We start from the raw sequence: 19,780 nt of genomic DNA, 5'->3' as shown, positions 1-19,780 counted from the left end.
ACTCACAACATCACAGAAATTGGTGAGCACATGTGCCATATCAATGAGAAGAAACTTGCAAAATTTTGTGAAGATCAAACCATAGATGGTGCTATAATAGCAAAAATAGTCTTAAAAACATGCCAAATGGCTTAAAAATAAAGTAAATGTGCTTCATTTAAACACTATTTCACAAAAACACTTAATCTACATATCAAATGATAGGTCTGCTCATACTGAACAGTTTGACACTAAACCCACTGCTGTCACTCACACCGATCATTAAAAAAACATCAATATGTACAAAACATACTTTTGCGAACTAGTCCCTGATTTTTAGTTAAATCGCAACGAAACCAGTGTTAAATGAACCTCTGGACTGAGTAGATCAATAATTATCAAAAAAAGTTGAACTTTCCATTTTAGATAGCTGTAACAGGCTTATTTTCAAAAGGGGCATGTCTACACGAACCTACATGCCTGTAAACCAATAAGGAAAACCCAAAACATCACAGAAATTGATGAGCTCATGTGCCATATAAATGTGAAAAAACATGCAAAATTTTGTGGTGATCGGGCAATAGGTGGCGCTATAATGATAGAAATGGTTCTAAAAACATCATAAAATGGCTTAAAAATGCAGTAAATGTGCTTCATTTACACACCTATCACTGAAATGATTTACAAGTTGTTGTTTTTTTGCCCATCTTGGATGTTTAAAGGTCTCAAAAACACATATTTTCAGTATTCTATCATTTTTGCCACTATAACACAGACTTTTAACTGTCACCTACCATTTCTAACCACTAGATGTCACAACAAGACCACTTATTTATTGTTCATAATATTTGCATACCTTTGTTGTTCTACATTTTTTTGAGTTTACAGTCAGGGAAATTGCATTTAGGATCATTCTGAATCACATTTTGACCTGATTTAAACACTGCTATGCATTAAACATCTAATTTGGACACAGTTAACCTCTGTGTAATAATTCTTATAGGCTAAACTGGTTCTATAATTAAACACCTTGTTTTAAAACATGTGTAAAGAAAATCACAACTGTGGCAACTAGATGGCAGTAACAGAGCACTTGATGTTTATTTTACTGCTCTATAGCAAAGAATGTAATGTAATGTAATGTAATGCATTCTGAATCCCAAATTGACATGAACTGAACACAGTTAATGCATTTAAGATTAAATTTTGTCAAAGCTTGTCACACCTTTTACTCTGTAGATTTTTAAATTCTTTTAATAAAACACAAAATTATTAGTTTATATAGTGATATAGTTTTGTCATTTTCATTTCAAGAAGAGCTAAAATAGCCATAACTCATGAATGGATTGAAATATCTACATCAAACTTGTTACACATATGCAAGAGGTTAATCAGAGGTCATAGCATGAAATTCGTAGACATTGGCCACATGGTGGTGCTATACATTGTAAAATCACTGTATCTGAGTAACCATTTATCTGATTAACTTAAAATTTGACATGCCGTGTCTTTGTCTAAGGTGCCATGACTCGATCTACACATTATATCATAGGGCTGCTTATACTGGTCACTTTGACATAAAAGCGGTCACTCGAATTGTTCATTAAAAATTTGTCAATATGTAAAAATCGAAGTTGCTTCTCTGGAGTGTTTAATCAAACATTTGTTAGCTCAATCTATAAACTCTAACACTCTAATCGTATATTTCGTTGTCGAATAAACTACTTACAGGCGTCCTAACTGCTGTATGACCTTATCCTGCTAAACAGCTTGACCCCCGTTAATTGCTGCTTGCAGCTATATTATTAGGGGGTCAAGCGCGTAGCGCTGAAACCCTATTGTATTTGTTAGGATTTTTATTATTATTATTATTCTGCCGAAGTCACTATTGCCCAGACCAAACCGTAAGGCCGAGAGAGCTGAAACTTGGCCAGATCGTAGTACCCCGGTACACTACATTCTCACCAAAGATCAACCAAATCGGACCATAGGTGGCGCTACAGCGCCAAAAACCAACATTTTGGACATTTTTGGCCGCTATACGTTCACCGTTTGTCGTAGACTCAAAAACTTTACATTTTTTGAATCCTTGTGTTAGCCCTAACAAAAGTGCACAGCTGCACTTTTTGCTCTACGACGCACCGTTTTCCCGCTACATCGAGTTTTGTCCGAAACCTACTTTTGCGAACTAGTCCTAGGTTTTACACTCAATCTAAACCAAACCAGCTCTCAAATGTTCTCTGGACACTGAATATCAATAATTATCAAAAAAAAGTTGACATTTTTATTCTCACTCGAAACAGTACACAACAATGTTCGATGCTAATTGAAGCTAAATGCTAATTGGAGCTATAACTTTTGAACAGAATGAGATATCATCATCAAATTTGGTACACACATGTATAAGCTCAATTTGAGGTGACACTGCAAAACCCGCAGACTTTGGCCACATGGTGGCGCTATAAAGCTTAAAAACCATAAAATGACCCTAACCTTACAACCGTTAGTCCGATCAGCTTGAAATTTGGCATGCAGTGTCTTTGACCAGTTTTCCATGACATATTATAAGGACATTGGCACATCTCAAAAAACATGGCCGCCATTGGCCAATAAAGATTGAGCAGCCATTTAACAAGGTTAACGATCAGCGATCGGAACGAAACTCGCTGGGTATGTTCGACTTATAGACCTAGAGGTCTGTAAGAATTTTGAAAGAAATCGGCCACTAGGGGGCAATTTTACGCATTTTTAAAGTGTAATGGGTTGTGTATCACACAACCTTTTGCGCAACCACACAAAATACATATCATATGATAGGCCTGCTCATACCGAACAGTTTGACAATAAAACCACTGCTGTCACTCGCACCGTTTATTAAATATTCATCAATATAGGAAAAACCTACTTTTGCGAACTAGTCCCTGGTTTTTCACTCAATCGCAACGAAACCAGTGTTGTTAGAATCTCTGGACTGTGTAGATCAATAATTATCAAAAAAAAGTTGAACTTTTCACTTTGACTAGCTGTAACAGGCTAATTTACAAAAGGGGCGTGTCCACACGAACCTACATGCCTGTAAACCAATAAGGAAAGCTTAAAACATCACAGAAATTGGTGAGCACATGTGGCATATGAATGAGAAGAAACTTGCAAAATTTTGTGAAGATCAAACCATAGGTGGCGCTATAATAGCAAAAAGAGTCTTAAAAAACATGCCAAATGGCTTAAAATAAAGTAAATGTGCTTCATTTAAACACTATTTCACAAATACACTTAATCTACATATCATATGATAGGTCTGCTTATACTGAACAGTTTGAGACTAAAACCACTGCTGTTACTCACACTGTTCATTAAAAAAACATCAATATAAACAAAACCTACTTTTGCGAACTAGTCACAGGTTTTTAACTCGATCGCAACGAAAACAGTGTTGTATGAACCTCTGGACTGAGTAGATCAATAATTATCAAAAAAAAGTTGAACTTTCCATTTTAGATAGCTGTAACAGGCTCATTTACAAAAGGGGCGTGTCTACACGAACCTACATGCCTGTAAACCAATAAGAAAAACCCAAAACATCACAGAAATTGATGAGCACATGTGGAATATCAATGCGAATAAACATGCAAAATTTTGTGGTGATCGTGCAATAGGTGGTGCTATAATAGTAGAAATGGTTCTAAAAACATCATAAAATGGCTTAAAAATGCAGTAAATGTGCTTCATTTACACACCTATCACTGAAATGATGTACAAGTTAATTTTTCTTGCCCATCTTGGATGTTTAAATGTCTTAAAAACACATATTTTCAATATTCTATCATTTTAGCCACTATAACACAGACTTTTTACTGTCACCTACCCTTTCTAACCACTAGATGTCACAACAAGACCACTTATTTATTGTTCATAACATTTGCATACCTTTGTTGTTTTACATTTTTTTGAGTTTGAAATCAGGGAAATTGCATTTAGGATCATTCTGAATCACATTTTGACCTGATATAAACACTGCTATGCATTAAACATCTAATTTGGTCACAGTTAACCTCTGTGTAATAATTCTAATAGGCAAAACTGGTTCTATAATTAAACATCTTGTTTTAAAACATGTGTAAAGAAAATCACAACTGTTGCAACTAGATGGAAGTAACAGACCACTCATAGTTTATAGTTTATTTTACTGCTCTATAGCAAAGAATGTTATGTAATGTAATGCATTCTGAATCCCAAATTGACATGAACTGAACACAATTAATGCATTTAACATTAAATTTTGTCAAAGCTTGTCACACCTTTTACTCTGTAGATTTTTTAATTCTTTTAATAAAACACAAAATTATTAGTTTATATAGTTATATAGTTTTGTCATTTTTGTTGGGAAGAGCTAAAATAGCCAAAACTCATGAATGGATTGAAATATCTACACCAAACTTATTACACATATGCAAGAGGTTAATCAGAGGTCATAGCATTAAACTCGTAGACAATGGCCACATGGTGGCGCTATACATTGTAAAATCACTGTATCTGAGTAACCATTTATCTGATTAACTAGAAATTTGACATGCCGTGTCTTTGTCTAAGGTGTCATGACTCGATCTACACATTATATCTTAGGGCTGCTTATACTGGTCACTTTGACATAAAAGCGGTCACTCGAAATGTTCATTAAAAATTTGTCAATATGTAAAAATCGAAGTTGCTTCTCTGGAGTGTTTAATCAAACATTTGTTAGCTCAATCTATAAACTTTAACACTCTAATCGTATATTTCGTTGTCGAATAAACTACTTACAGGCGTCCTAACTGCTATATGACCTTACCCTGCTAAACTGCTTGACCCCCGTTAATTGCTGCTTGCAGCTATATTTAGGGGGTCAAGCGCGAAGCGCTGAAACCCTATTGTATTTGTTAGGATTTTTATTATTATTATTATTCTGCCGAAGTCACTATTGCCCAGGCCAAACCGTAAGGCCGAGAGAGCTGAAACTTGGCCAGAAGGTAGTACCCCGGTACACTACGTTCTCACCAAAGATCAGCCAAATCGGACCATAGGTGGCGCTATGGCGCAAAAAACCCCCTTTTTGGACATTTTTGGCCGCTATTCGTTCACCGTTTGTCGTAGACTCAAAAACTTTACATTTTTTCAATCCTTGGGTTAGCCCCAACAAAAGTGCACAGCTGAACTTTTTGCTCTACGGCGCACCGTTTTCCCGCTACATCGCGATTTGTCCGAAACCTATTTTTGCGAACTAGTCCTAGGTTTTTCACTCAGTCTAAACCAAACCAGCTCTCAAATGTTCTCTGGACACTGAATATCAATAATTATCAAAAAAAAGTTGACATTTTTATTCTCACGCGAAACAGTGCACAACAATGTTCGATGCTAATTGAAGCTAAATGCTAATTGGAGCTATAACTTTTGAACGAAATGAGATATCATCACCAAACTTGATACACACATGCATAAGTTCAATTTGAGGTGACACTGCAAAACCCGCAGACTTTGGCCACATGGTGGCGCTATAAAGCTAAAAAAACATAAAAAGTACTCTAACCTTACAGCCGTTAGTCCGATCAGCTTGAAATTTGGCATGCAGTGTCTTTGACCAAGTTGTCATAACATACTATAAGGACATTGGCATATCTCAAAAAACATGGCCGCCATTGGCCAATTAAAATTGAGCAGCCATTTAACAAGGTTAACGATGAGTGATCAAAACGAAACTCGCTGGGCATGTTCGACTCATGGTCCTAGAGGTCTGTAAGAATTTTGAAAGAAATCGGCCACTAGGGGGCGATTTTACGTATTTTTAGTGTGTAATGGGTTGTGTATCACACAACCTTTTGCGCAACCACACAAAATACATATCATATGATAGGCCTGCTCATACCGAACAGTTTGACACTAAAAACACTGCTGTCACTTATACCGTTCGTTAAATATTCATCAATATAGGAAAAACCTACTTTTGCGAACTAGTCCCTGGTTTTTCACTCAATCGCGACGAAACCAGTGTTGTTAGAATCTCTGGACTGTGTAGATCAATAATTATCAAAAAAAAGTTGAACTTTTCACTTTGGCTAGCTGTAACAGGCTAATTTACAAAAGAGGCTTGTCCACACGAACCTACATGCCTGTAAACCAATAAGGAAAGCCCAAAACATCACAGAAATTGGTGAGCACATGTGGCATATCAACGAGATGAAACTTGAAAAATTTTGTGAAGATCAAACCATAGGTGGCGCTATAATAGCAAAAATAGTCTTTAAATAATGCTAAATCGCTTAAAAATAAAGTAAATGTGCTTCATTTACACACTATTTCACAAAAAACACTCAATCTACATATCATATGACAGGTCTGCTCATACTGAACAGTTTCACACTAAAACCACTGCTGTTACTCAAACTGTTCATTAAAAAACCATCAATATAAACAAAACCTACTTTTGCGAACTAGTCCCTGGTTTTTAACTCAATCGCAACGAAACCAGTGTTGTATGAACCTCTGGACTGAGTAGATCAATAATTATCAAAAAAAAGTTGAACTTTCCATTTTAGATAGCTGTAACAGGCTCATTTACAAAAGGGGCGTGTCTACACGAACCTACATGCCTGTAAACCAATAAGGAAAACCCAAAACATCACAGAAATTGGTGAGCAGATGTGGCATATAAATGTGAAGAAACATGCAAAATTTTGTGGAGATTGGGCAATAGGTGGCGCTATAATAGTGGAAATGGTTCTAAAAACATGCTAAAATGGCTTAAAAATGCAGTAAATGTACTTCATTTACACACTTTTCACTGAAATGATTTATAAGTTATTTTTTTGTCCATCTTGGATGTTTAAAGGTCTCAAAAACACATATTTTCAATATTCTATCATTTTAGCCACTATAACACAGACTTTTAACTGTCACCTACCATTTCTAACCACTAGATGTCACAACAAGACCACTTATTTATTGTTCAAAACATTTGCATACCTTTGCTGTTTTACATTTTTTGAGTTTAAAGTCAGGGAAATTGCATTTAGGATCATTCTGAATCATATTTTGACCTGATGCAAACACTGTTATGCATTAAACATCTAATTTGGTCCCAGTTAACCTCTTCATAATAATTCTAATAGGCAAAACTGGTTCTATAATTAAACACCTTGTTTTAAAACATATGTAAAGAAAATCACAACTGTGGCTTCTAGCTGGCAGTAACAGACCACTTATTGTTTATTTTACTGCTGTATAGCAAAGAATGTAATGTAATGTTATGTAATGCATTCTGAATCCCAAACTGACATGGCATGAACACAGTTAATGCATTTAAGACCAAATTTAGTCAAAGCTTGTCACACTTTTTACTGTGTAGATTTTTAATTATTTTAATAAAATACAAAATTTTCTTTTTATATAGTTAGAACATGCTCAGTCATAGAAGGGATATGTTTATGCACACCTAAATGGCTGTAATCACATAAATAAATTACACTGTGGCCACTAGATGGCAGTAGGAGATCACTAATAGCTTATTCACTGCTCTTTTGTCATTTTTATTAAGAAGAGCTAAAATAGCCATAACTCATGAATGAATAAAAATATCTTCACTAAACTTGTTACACATATGCAAGAGGTCAGTCTAAGCACATAGGATGAAACACATAGACATTGGCCACATGCTGGCGCTATACATTATAAAATCACTGTATCTGAGTAACCATTTATCTGATTAACTTAAAATTTGACATGCCGTGACTTTGTCTAAGGTGCCATGACTCGATCTACACATTATATCATAGGGCTGCTTATACTGGTCACTTTGACATAAAAGCGGTCACTCGAAATGTTCATAAGAAATTTGTCAATATGTAAAAACTGATGTTTCATTTCTGGAGTGTTTAATCAAACGTTTGTTAGCTCAATCTATAAACTCTAACACTCTAATCGTATATTTCATTGTCAAATAAACTACTTACAGGCGTCCTAACTGCTATATGACCTTACCCTGCTAAACTGCTTGACCCCCGTTAATTGCTGCTTGCAGCTATATTTAGGGGGTCAAGCGCGAAGCGCTGAAACCCTATTGTTTTTGTTAAGATTTTTAGGGGGTCAAGCGCGAAGCGCTGAAACCCTATTGTTTTTGTTAAGATTTTTATTATTATTATTATTATTATTATTAGGGGGTCAAGCGCGAAGCGCTGAAACCCTATTGTTTTTGTTAAGATTTTTATTATTATTATTATTATTATTATTATTATTATTATTATTATTATTCTGCCGAAGTCACTATTGCCCAGACCAAACCGTAAGGCCGAGAGAGCTGAAACTTGGCCAGATGGTAGTACCCCGGTACACTACGTTCTGGCCAAAGATCAGCCAAATCAGACCATAGGTGGCGCTATGGCGCCAAAAAAACACTTTTCGGACATTTTTGGCCGCTATACGTTCACCGTTTGTCGTAGACTCAAAAACTTTACATTTTTTGAATCCTTGGGTTAACCTGAACAAAAGTGTATACCAACTATTTTTGCTCTACGACGCACCGTTTTCCCGCTACATCGCGATTTGTCCGAAACCTACTTTTGCGAACTAGTCCTAGGTTTTACACTCAATCTAAACCAAACCAGCTCTCAAATGTTCTCTGGACACTGAATATCAATAATTATCAAAAAAAAGTTGACATTTTTATTCTCACTCGAAACAGTACACAACAATGTTCAATGCTAATTGAAGCTAAATGCTAATTGGAGCTATAACTTTTGAACGAAATGAGATATCATCACCAAACTTGATACACACATGCATAAGTTCAATTTGAGGTGACACTGCAAAACCCGCAGACTTTGGCTACATGGTGGCGCTATAAAGCTAAAAAAACATAAAAATTACTCTAACCTTACAGCCATTTGTCCAATCAGCTTGAAATTTGGCATGCAGTGTCTTTGACCAAGTTGTCATAACATACTATAAGGACATTGGCATATCTCAAAAAACATGGCCGCCATTGGCCAATTAAAATTGAGCAGCCATTTAACAAGGTTAACGATGAGTGATCGAAACGAAACTCGCTGGGCATGTTCGACTCACGGTCCTAGAGGTCTGTAAGAATTTTGAAAGAAATCGGCCACTAGGTGGCGATTTTACATATTTTTAGTGTGTAATGAGTTGTGTATCACACAACCTTTTGCGCAACCACACAAAATCCATATCATATGATAGGCCTGCTCATACCGAACAGTTTGACACTCAAACCACTGCTGTCACTTACACCGTTCGTTAGATATTCATCAATATAGGAAAAACCTACTTTTGCGAACTAGTCCCTGGTTTTTCACTCAATCGCGACGAAACCAGTGTTGTTAGAATCTCTGGACTGTGTAGATCAATAATTATCAAAAAAAAGTTGAACTTTTCACTTTGGCTAGCTGTAACAGGCTAATTTACAAAAGGGGCGTGTCCACACAAACCTACATGCCTGTAAACCAATAAGGAAAACCCAAAATATCACAGAAATTGGTGAGCACATGTGGCATATCAACGAGATGAAACTTGCAAAATTTTGTGAAGATCAAACCATAGGTGGCGCTATAATAGCAAAAATATGCTAAATCGCTTAAAAATAAAGTAAATTTGCTTCATTTACATACTATTTCACAAAAAAACATTTGATTAACATATCATATGATAGGTCTGCTCATACTGAACAGTTTGAGACTAAAACCACTGCTGTTACTCAAACTGTTCATTAAAAAACCATCAATATAAACAAAACCTACTTTTGCAAACTAGTCCCTGGTTTTTAACTCAATCGCAACGAAACCAGTGTTGTATGAACCTCTGGACTGAGCAGATCAATAATTATCAAAAAAAAGTTGAACTTTCCATTTTAGATAGCTGTAACTGGCTCATTAACAAAAGGGGCGTGTCTACACGAACCTACATGCCTGTAAACCAATAAGAAAAACCCAAAACATCACAGAAATTGATGAGCAGATGTGGCATATCAATGTGAATAAACATGCAAAATCTAATGGAGATTGGGCAATAGGTGGCGCTATAATAGTGGAAATGGTTCTAAAAACATGCTAAAATGTCTTACAAATCCAGTAAATGTGCTTCATTTACACAACTATCACTGAAATGATTTATAAGTTATTTTTTCTGTCCATCTTGGATGTTTAAAGGTCTCAAAAACACATTTTCAATATTCTATCATTTTAGCCACTATAACAGACTTTCAACTGTCACCTACCATTTCTAACCACTAGATGTCACAACAAGACCACTTATTTATTGTTCAAAACATTTGCATACCTTTGTTGTTTTACATTTTTTGAGTTTAAAGTCAGGGAAATTGCATTTAGGATCATTCTGAATCATATTTTGACCTGATGTAAACACTGTTATGCATTAAACATCTAATTTGGTCCCAGTTAACCTCTTCATAATAATTCTAATAGGTAAAACTGGTTCTATGATTAAACACATTGTTTTAAAACATGTGTAAAGAAAATCACAACTGTGGCTTCTAGATGGCAGTAACAGACCACTTATTGTTTATTTTACTGCTCTATAGCACAGAATGTATTGTAATGTAATGCATTCTGAATCCCAAACTGACATGGCATGAACACAGTTAATTCATTTAAGATCAAATTTAGTTAAAGCTTTTCACACTTTTTACTCTGTAGATTTTTAATTATTTTTTCATTTTATACAGTTAGAACATGCTCAATTACAGAAGGGATATGTTTATGCACACCTAAATGGCTGTAATCACATAAATAAATTACACTGTGGCCACTAGATGGCAGTAGGAGATCACTAATAGCTTATTCACTGCTCTTTTGTCATTTTTATTAAGAAGAGCTAAAATAGCCATAACTCATGAAGGAATTAAAATATCTTCACCAAACTTGTTACACGTATGCAAGAGGTCAGTCTAAGGCCATAGCATAAAACTCGTAGACAATGGCCACATGATGGCGCTATACATTGTAAAATCACTGTATCTGAGTAACCATTTAACTGATTAACTTACAATTTGACATGTCGTGTCTTTGTCTAAGGTGCCATGACTCGATCTACACATTATATCATAGGGCTGCTTATACTAGTCACTTTGACATAAAAGCGGTCACTCGAAATGTTCATTAAAAATTTGTCAATATGTAAAAATCGAAGTTGCTTCTCTGGAGTGTTTAATTAAACATTTGTTAGCTCAATCTATAAACTTTAACGCTCTAATCGTATATTTCCTACTTACAGGCGTCCTAACTGCTATATGACCTTACCCTGCTAAACTGCTTGACCCCCGTTAATTGCTGCTTGCAGCTATATTTATTATTATTATTATTATTATTATTATTCTGCCGAAGTCACTATTGCCCAGACCAAACCGTAAGGCGGAGAGAGCTGAAACTTGGCCAGATGGTAGTACCCCGGTACACTACGTTCTGGCCAAAGATCAGCCAAATCAGACCATAGGTGGCGCTATGGCGCCAAAAAAACACTTTTTGGACATTTTTGGCCGCTATACGTTCACCGTTTGTCGTAGACTCAAAAACTTTACATTTTTTGAATCCTTGGGTTAACCTGAACAAAAGTGTATAGCAGAAATTTTTGCTCTACAACGCACCGTTTTCCCGCTACATCGCGATTTGTCCGAAACCTTCTTTTGCGAACTAGTCCTAGGTTTTACACTCAATCTAAACCAAACCAGCTCTCAAATGTTCTCTGGACACTGAATATCAATAATTATCAAAAAAAAGTTGACATTTTTATTCTCACGCGAAACAGTACACAACAATGTTCGATGCTAATTGAAGCTAAATGCTAATTGGAGCTATAACTTTTGAACGAAATGAGATATCATCACCAAACTTGGTTCACACATGCATAAGCTCAATTTGAGGTGACACTGCAAAACCCGCAGACTTTGGCCACATGGTGGCGCTATAAAGCTAAAAAGACATAAAAATTACTCTAACCTTACAGCCACTAGTCCGATCAGCTTGAAATTTGGCATGCAGTGTCTTTGACCAAGTTGTCATAACATACTATAAGGAGATTGGCATATCTCAAAAAACATGGCCGCCATTGGCCAATTAAAATTGAGCAGCCATTTAACAAGGTTAACGATGAGTGATCAAAACGAAACTCGCTGGGCATGTTCGCCTCACGGTCCTAGAGGTCTGTAAGAATTTTGAAAGAAATCGGCCACTAGGGGGCGATTTTACGTATTTTTAGTGTGTAATGGATTGTGTATCACACAACCTTTTGCGCAACCACACAAAATACATATCATATGATAGGCCTGCTCATACCGAACAGTTTGACACTCAAACCACTGCTTTCACTTACACCGTTCGTTAAATATTCATCAATATAGGAAAAACCTACTTTTGCGAACTAGTCCCTGGTTTTTCACTCAATCGCGACGAAACCAGTGTTGTTGGAATCTCTGGACTGTGTAGATCAATAATTATCAAAAAAAAGTTGAACTTTTCACTTTGGCTAGCTGAAACAGGCTAATTTACAAAAGGGGCGTGTCCACATGAACCTATATGCCTGTAAACCAATAAGGAAAGCCCAAAACATCACAGAAATTGGTGAGCACATGTGGCATATCAGCGAGATGAAACTTGCGAAATTTTGTGAAGATCAAACCATAGGTGGCGCTATAATAGCAAAAATAGTCTTTAAATAATGCTAAATGGCTTAAAAATAAAGTAAATTTGCTTCATTTACATACTATTTCACAAAAAACACTCAATCTACATATCATATGATAGGTCTGCTCATACTGAACAGTTTGACACTAAAACCACTGCTGTTACTCAAACTGTTCATTAAAAAACCATCAATATAAACAAAACCTACTTTTGCAAACTATTCCCTGGTTTTTAACTCAATCGCAACGAAACCAGTGTTGTATGAACCTCTGGACTGAGTAGATCAATAATTATCAAAAAAAAGTTGAACTTTCCATTTTAGATAGCTGTAACAGGCTCATTAACAAAAGGGGCGTGTCTACACGGACCTACATGCCTGTAAACCAATAAGGAAAACCCAAAACATCACTGAAATTGGTGAGCACATGTGGCATATCAATGTGAATAAACATGCAAAATCTTGTGGAGATTGGGCAATAGGTGGCGCTATATTAATGGAAATGGTTCTAAAAACATGCTAAAATGGCTTAAAAATGAAGTAAATGTGCTTCATTTACACACTTATCACTGAAATGATTTATAAGTTATTTTTTCTGTCCATCTTGGATGGTCTCAAAAAGGTCTCAAAAACACATTTTCAATATTCTATCATTTTAGCCACTATAACACAGACTTTCAACTGTCACCTACCATTTCTAACCACTAGATGTCACAACAAGACCACTTATTTATTGTTCAAAACATTTGCATACCTTTGTTGTTTTACATTTTTTGAGTTTAAAGTCAGGGAAATTGCATTTAGGATCATTCTGAATCATATTTTGACCTGATGTAAACACTGTTATGCATTAAACATCTAATTTGGTCCCAGTTAACCTCTTCATAATAATTCTAATAGGTAAAACTGGTTCTATGATTAAACACCTTGTTTTAAAACATATGTAAAGAAAATCACAACTGTGGCTTCTAGATGGCAGTAACAGACCACTTATTGTTTATTTTACTGCTCTATAGCAAAGAATGTGATGTAATGTTATGTAATGCATTCTGAATCCCAAACTGACATGGCCTGAACACAGTTAATCCATTTAAGATGAAATTTAGTTAAAGCTTGTCACACTTTTTACTCTGTAGATTTTTAATTATTTTAATAAAATACAATTTTTTTATTTTATATAGTTAGAACATGCTCAATTATAGAAGGGATATGTTTATGCACACCCAAATGGCTGTAATCACATAAATAAATTACACTGTGGCCACTAGATGGCAGTAGGAGATCACTAATAGCTTATTCACTGCTCTTTTGTCATTTTTATTAAGAAGAGCTAAAATAGCCATAACTCATGAAGGAATTAAAATATCTTCACCAAACTTGTTACACATATGCAAGAGGTCAGTCTAAGGTCATAGCATGAAACTCATAGACATTGGCCACATGATGGCGCTATACATTGTAAAGTCACTGTATCTGAGTAACCATTTATCTGAATAACTTAAAATTTGACATGTCGTGTCTTTGTCTAAGGTGCCATGACTCGATCTACACATTATATCATAGGGCTGCTTATACTGGTCACTTTGACATAAAAGCGGTCACTCAAAATGTTCATTAAAAGTTTGTCAATATGTAAAAATCGAAGTTGCTTCTCTGGAGTTTTTAATCAAACATTTGTTAGCTCAATCTATAAACTCTAACACTGTAATCACATATTTCATTGTCGAATAAACTACTTACAGGCGTCCTAACTGCTATATGACCCTACCCTGCTAAACTGCTTGACCCCCGTTAATTGCTGCTTGCAGCTATATTTATTATTATTATTATTATTATTATTCTGCCGAAGTCACTATTGCCCAGACCAAACCGTAAGGCCGAGAGAGCTGAAACTTGGCCAGATGGTAGTACCCCGGTACACTACGTTCTGGCCAAAGATCAGCCAAATCAGACCATAGGTGGCGCTATGGCGCCAAAAAAACACTTTTTAGACATTTTTGGCCGCTTATCGTTCACCCTTTGTCGTAGACTCAAAAACTTTACATTTTTTGAATCCTTGGGTTAACCTGAACAAAAGTGTATAGCAGAAATTTTTGCTCTACGACGCACCGTTTTCCCGCTACATCGCGATTTATCCGAAACCTACTTTTGCGAACTAGTCCTAGGTTTTTCACTCAATCTAAACCAAACCAGCTCTCAAATGTTCTCTGGACACTGAATATCAATAATTATCAAAAAAAAGTTGACATTTTTATTCTCACTCGAAACAGTACACAACAATGTTCGATGCTAATTGAAGCTAAATGCTAATTGGAGCTATAACTTTTGAACGGAATGAGATATCATCACCAAACTTGGTACACACATGCATAAGCTCAATTTGATGTGACAGTGCAAAAACAGCGGACTTTGGCCACATGGTGGCGCTATAAAGCTTAAAAACCATAAAATGACCCTAACCTTACAACCGTTAGTCCGATCAGCTTGAAATTTGGCATGCAGTGTCTTTGACCAGTTTGCCATGACATATTATAAGGACAATGACACATCTCAAAAAACATGGCCGCCATTAGCCAATTAAAATTGTGCAGCCATTTAGCAAGGTTAACGATGAGCGATCGGAACGAAACTCGCTGGGTATGTTCGACTTATGGACCTAGAGGACTGTAAGAATTTTGAAAGAAATCGGCCACTAGGGGGCGATTTTACTCAATTTTAAGGTGTAATGGGTTGTGTATCACACAACCTTTTGCAAAACCACACAAAATACATATCATATCATAGGCCTGCTCATACCGAACAGTTTGACACTAAAACCACTGCTGTCCGTCACACCGTTCATTAAATATGCATGAATATAGGAAAAACCTACTTTTGCGAACTAGTCCCTGGTTTTTAGTTCAATCGCGACGAAACCAGTGTTGTTGGAATCTCTGGACTGTGTAGATCAATAATTATCAAAAAAAAGTTGAACTTTTCACTTTGGCTAGCTGTAACAGGCTAATTTACAAAAGGGGCGTGTCCACACGAACCTACATGCCTGTAAACTAATAAAGAAAACTCAAAACACCACAGAAATTGGTGAGCACATGTGGCATATCAACGAGATGAAACTTGCAAAATTTTGTGAAGATCGAACCATAGGTGGCGCTATAATAGCAAAAATAGTCTTAAAAACATGCTAAATGGCTTACAAATGCAGTAAATGTGCTTCATTTACACACTATTTCACAAAAAACACTTAATCTACATATCATATGATAGGTCTGCTCATACTGAACAGTTTGACACTAAAACCACTGCTGTTACTCCCACTGTTCATTAAAAAACCATCAATACAAACAAAACCTACTTTTGCAAACTAGTCCCTGGTTTTTAGTTCAATCGCGACAAAACCAGTGTTGTTAGAATCTCTGGACTATCTAGATCAATAATTATCAAAAAAAAGTGGAACTTTTCACTTTGGCTAGCTGTAACAGGCTCATTTACAAAAGGGGCGTGTCTACACGAACCTACATGCCTGTAAACCAATAAGAAAGAGGCAAAACATCACAAAAATTGGTGAGCACATGTCGCATATCAATGCGAATAAACTTGCAAAATTTTGTGGAGATCGGGCAATAGGTGGCGCTATAATAGTAGAAATAGTTCTAAAAACATCATAAAATGGCTTAAAACTGCAGTAAATGTGCTTCATTTACACACCTATCACTGAAATGATTTACAAATTATTATTTTTTTGCCTATGTTGGATGCTTAAAGGTCTCAAAAACACATATTTTCAATATTCTATCATTTTAACCACTATAACACAGACTTTTAACTGTTACCTACCATTTCTAACCACTAGATGTCACAACAAGACCACTTACTTATTGTTCATAACATTTTCATACCTTTGTTGTTTTACATTTTTTGAGTTTAAAGTCAGGGAAATTGCATTTAGGATCATTCTGAATCACATTTTGACCTGATGTAAACACTGTTATGCATTAAACATCTAATTTGGTCCCAGTTAACCTCTTCATAATAATTCTAATAGGTAAAACTGGTTCTTTGATTAAACACCTTGGTTTAAAACATATGTAAAGAAAATCACAACTGTGGCTTCTAGATGGCAGTAATAGAGCACTTGATGTTTATTTTACTGCTCTATAGCAAAGAATGTAATGTAATGTTGTGTAATGCATTCTGACTCCCAAACTGACATGGCCTGAACACAGTTAATGCATTTAAGATCATATTTAGTCAAAGCTTGTCACAATTTTTACTCTGTAGATTTTTAATTATTTTAATAAAATACAAATTTTTCATTTTATATAGTTAGAACATGCTCAATTATAGAAGGGATATTTTTATGCACACCTAAATGGCTGTAATCACATAAATTACACCGTGGCCACTAGATGGCACTAGGAGATCACTAATAGCTTATTCACTGCTCTTTTGTCATTTTTATTAAGAAGAGCTAAAATAGCCATAACTCATGAATGAATTAAAATATCTTCACCAAACTAGTTACACATATGCAAGAGGTCAGTCTAAGGTCATAGCATAAAACTCGTAGACATTGGCCACATGCTGGCGCTATACATTGTAAAATCACTGTATCTGAGTAACCATTTATCTGATTAACTTAAAATTTGACATGCCGTGTCTTTGTCTAAGGTGCCATGACTCGATCTACACATTATATCATAGGGCTGCTTATACTGGTCACTTTGACATAAAAGCGGTCACTCGAAATGTTCATAAAAAATTTGTCAATATGTAAAAACTGAAATTGCTTTTCTGGAATGTTTTATCAAATATTTGTTAGCTCAATCTATAAACTCTAACACTCCAATCGTATATTTCATTGTCGAATAAACTACTTACAGGCGTCCTAACTGCTATATTAACGTACCCTGCTAAACTGCTTGACCCCCGTTAATTGCTGCTTGCAGCTATATTTAGGGGGTCAAGCGCGAAGCGCTGAAACCCTATTGTTTTTGTTAAAATTTTTATTATTATTATTATTATTATTATTATTATTCTGCCGAAGTCACTATTGCCCAGACCAAACCGTAAGGCCGAGAGAGCTGAAACTTGGCCAGATGGTAGTACTCCGGTACACTACGTTCTCACCAAAGATCAACCAAATCGGACCATAGGTGGCGCTATGGCGCCAAAAACCAAGATTTTGGACATTTTTGACCGCTATACGTTCACCGTTTGTCGTAGACTCAAAAACTTTACATTTTTTCAATCCTTGGGTTAGCCCCAACAAAAGTGCACACCTGAACTTTTTGCTCTACGACGCACCGTTTTCCCGCTACATCGCGATTTGTCCGAAACCTACTTTTGCGAACTAGTCCTAGGTTTTACACTCAATCTAAACCAAACCAGCTCTCAAATGTTCTCTGGACACTGAATATCAATAATTATCAAAAAAAAGTTGACATTTTTATTCTCACTCGAAACAGTACACAACAACGTTCGACGCTAATTGAAGCTAAATGCTAATTGGAGCTATAACTTTTGAACTAAATGAGACATCATCACCAAACTTGGTACACACATCCATAAGTTCAATTTGAGGTGACACTGCAAAACCCGCAGACTTTGGCCACATGGTGGCGCTATAAAGCTGAAAAAACATATAAATTACTCTAACCTTACAGCCATTAGTCCGATCAGCTTGAAATTTGGCATGCAGTGTCTTTGACCAACTTGTCATAATATACTATAAGGACATTGGCATATCTCAAAAAACATGGCCGCCATTGGCCAATTAAAATTGAGCAGCCATTTAACAAGGTTAACGATGAGTGATCAAAACGAAACTCGCTGGGCATGTTCGACTCATGGTCCTAGAGGTCTGTAAGAATTTTGAAAGAAATCGGCCACTAGGGGGCGATTTTACGTATTTTTAGTGTGTAATGGGTTGTGTATCACACAACATTTTGCGCAACCACACAAAATACATATCATATGATAGGCCTGCTCATACCGAACAGTTTGACACTCAAACCACTGCTGTCACTTACATCGTTCGTTAAATATTCATCAATATAGGAAAAACCTACTTTTGCGAACTAGTCCCTGGTTTTTAGTTCAATCGCGACGAAACCAGTGTTGTTGGAATCTCTGGACTGTGTAGATCAATAATTATCAAAAAAAAAGTTGAACTTTTCACTTTGGCTAGCTGTAACAGGCTAATTTACAAAAGGGGCGTGTCCACACGAACCTACATGCCTGTAAACCAATAAGGAAAGCCCAAAACAACACAGAAATTTGTGAGCACATGTGGCATATCAACGAGATGAAACTTGCAAAATTTTGTAAAGATCAAACCATAGGTGGCGCTATAATAGCAAAAACAGTCTTTAAATAATGCTAAATCGCTTAAAAATGAAGTAAATGTGCTTCATTTACACACTATTTCACAAAAAACACTCAATCTACATATCATATGATAGGTCTGCTCATACTGAACAGTTTGAGACTAAAACCACTGTTGTTACTCAAACTGTTCATTAAAAAACCATCAATATAAACAAAACCTACTTTTGCGAACTAGTCCCTGGTTTTTAACTCAATCGCAATGAAACCAGTGTTGTATGAACCTCTGGACTGAGTAGATCAATAATTATCAAAAAAAAGTTGAACTTTCCATTTTAGATAGCTGTAACTGGCTCATTTACAAAAGGGGCGTGTCTACACGAACCTACATGCCTGTAAACCAATAAGGAAAACCCAAAACATCACAGAAATTGGTGAGCAGATGTGGCATATCAATGTGAAAAAACTTGCCAAATTTTGTGGAGATTGGCCATTAGGTGGCGCTATAATAGTGGAAATGGTTCTAAAAACATGCTAAAATGGCTTAAAAATGCAGTAAATGTGTTTCATTTACACACTTTTCACTGAAATGATTTATAAGTTATTTTTTTTTGTCCATCTTGGATGTTTAAAGTTCTCAAAAACACATTTTCAATATTCTATCATTTTAGCCACTATAACACAGACTTTTAACTGTCACCTACCATTTCTAACCACTAGATGTCACAACAAGACCACTTATTTATTGTTCAAAACATTTGCATACCTTTGTTGTTTTACATTTTTTGAGTTTAAAGTC

The 19,780-nt window shown here is 35.8% G+C and overlaps 1 protein-coding gene and 2 long non-coding RNA genes across 31 annotated transcripts in view; 1 reads left to right on the top strand and 2 right to left on the bottom strand.

Annotated features, from left to right (window-relative positions):
• cep192 (centrosomal protein 192) overlaps window positions 1–19,780 on the top strand; it is a 164,265-nt gene that overhangs the window by 81,651 nt on the left and 62,834 nt on the right. The window lies entirely within an intron of this gene.
• LOC147840170 (uncharacterized) overlaps window positions 1–19,780 on the bottom strand; it is a 100,809-nt gene that overhangs the window by 18,589 nt on the left and 62,440 nt on the right. The gene's annotated exons all lie outside the window — the stretch shown is intronic.
• On the bottom strand, window positions 4,780–10,418 carry LOC147840172 (uncharacterized). The gene is made up of 2 exons (XR_015511036.1): window positions 10,234–10,418; window positions 4,780–6,909 (listed from the first exon to the last, which is right to left on the bottom strand). It is a non-coding gene; the product is annotated as an uncharacterized LOC147840172 (long non-coding RNA).

The sequence above is a fragment of the Danio rerio genome, chromosome 16 (assembly GCF_052040795.2).
Source record: "Danio rerio strain M-AB ecotype USA chromosome 16, GRCz13ab, whole genome shotgun sequence".
In the NCBI taxonomy this organism is placed as follows: domain Eukaryota; kingdom Metazoa; phylum Chordata; class Actinopteri; order Cypriniformes; family Danionidae; genus Danio; species Danio rerio.
The sequence above is the reverse complement of the archived record's forward strand: the minus strand, read 5'-3'. Positions and strand labels throughout refer to the sequence as shown.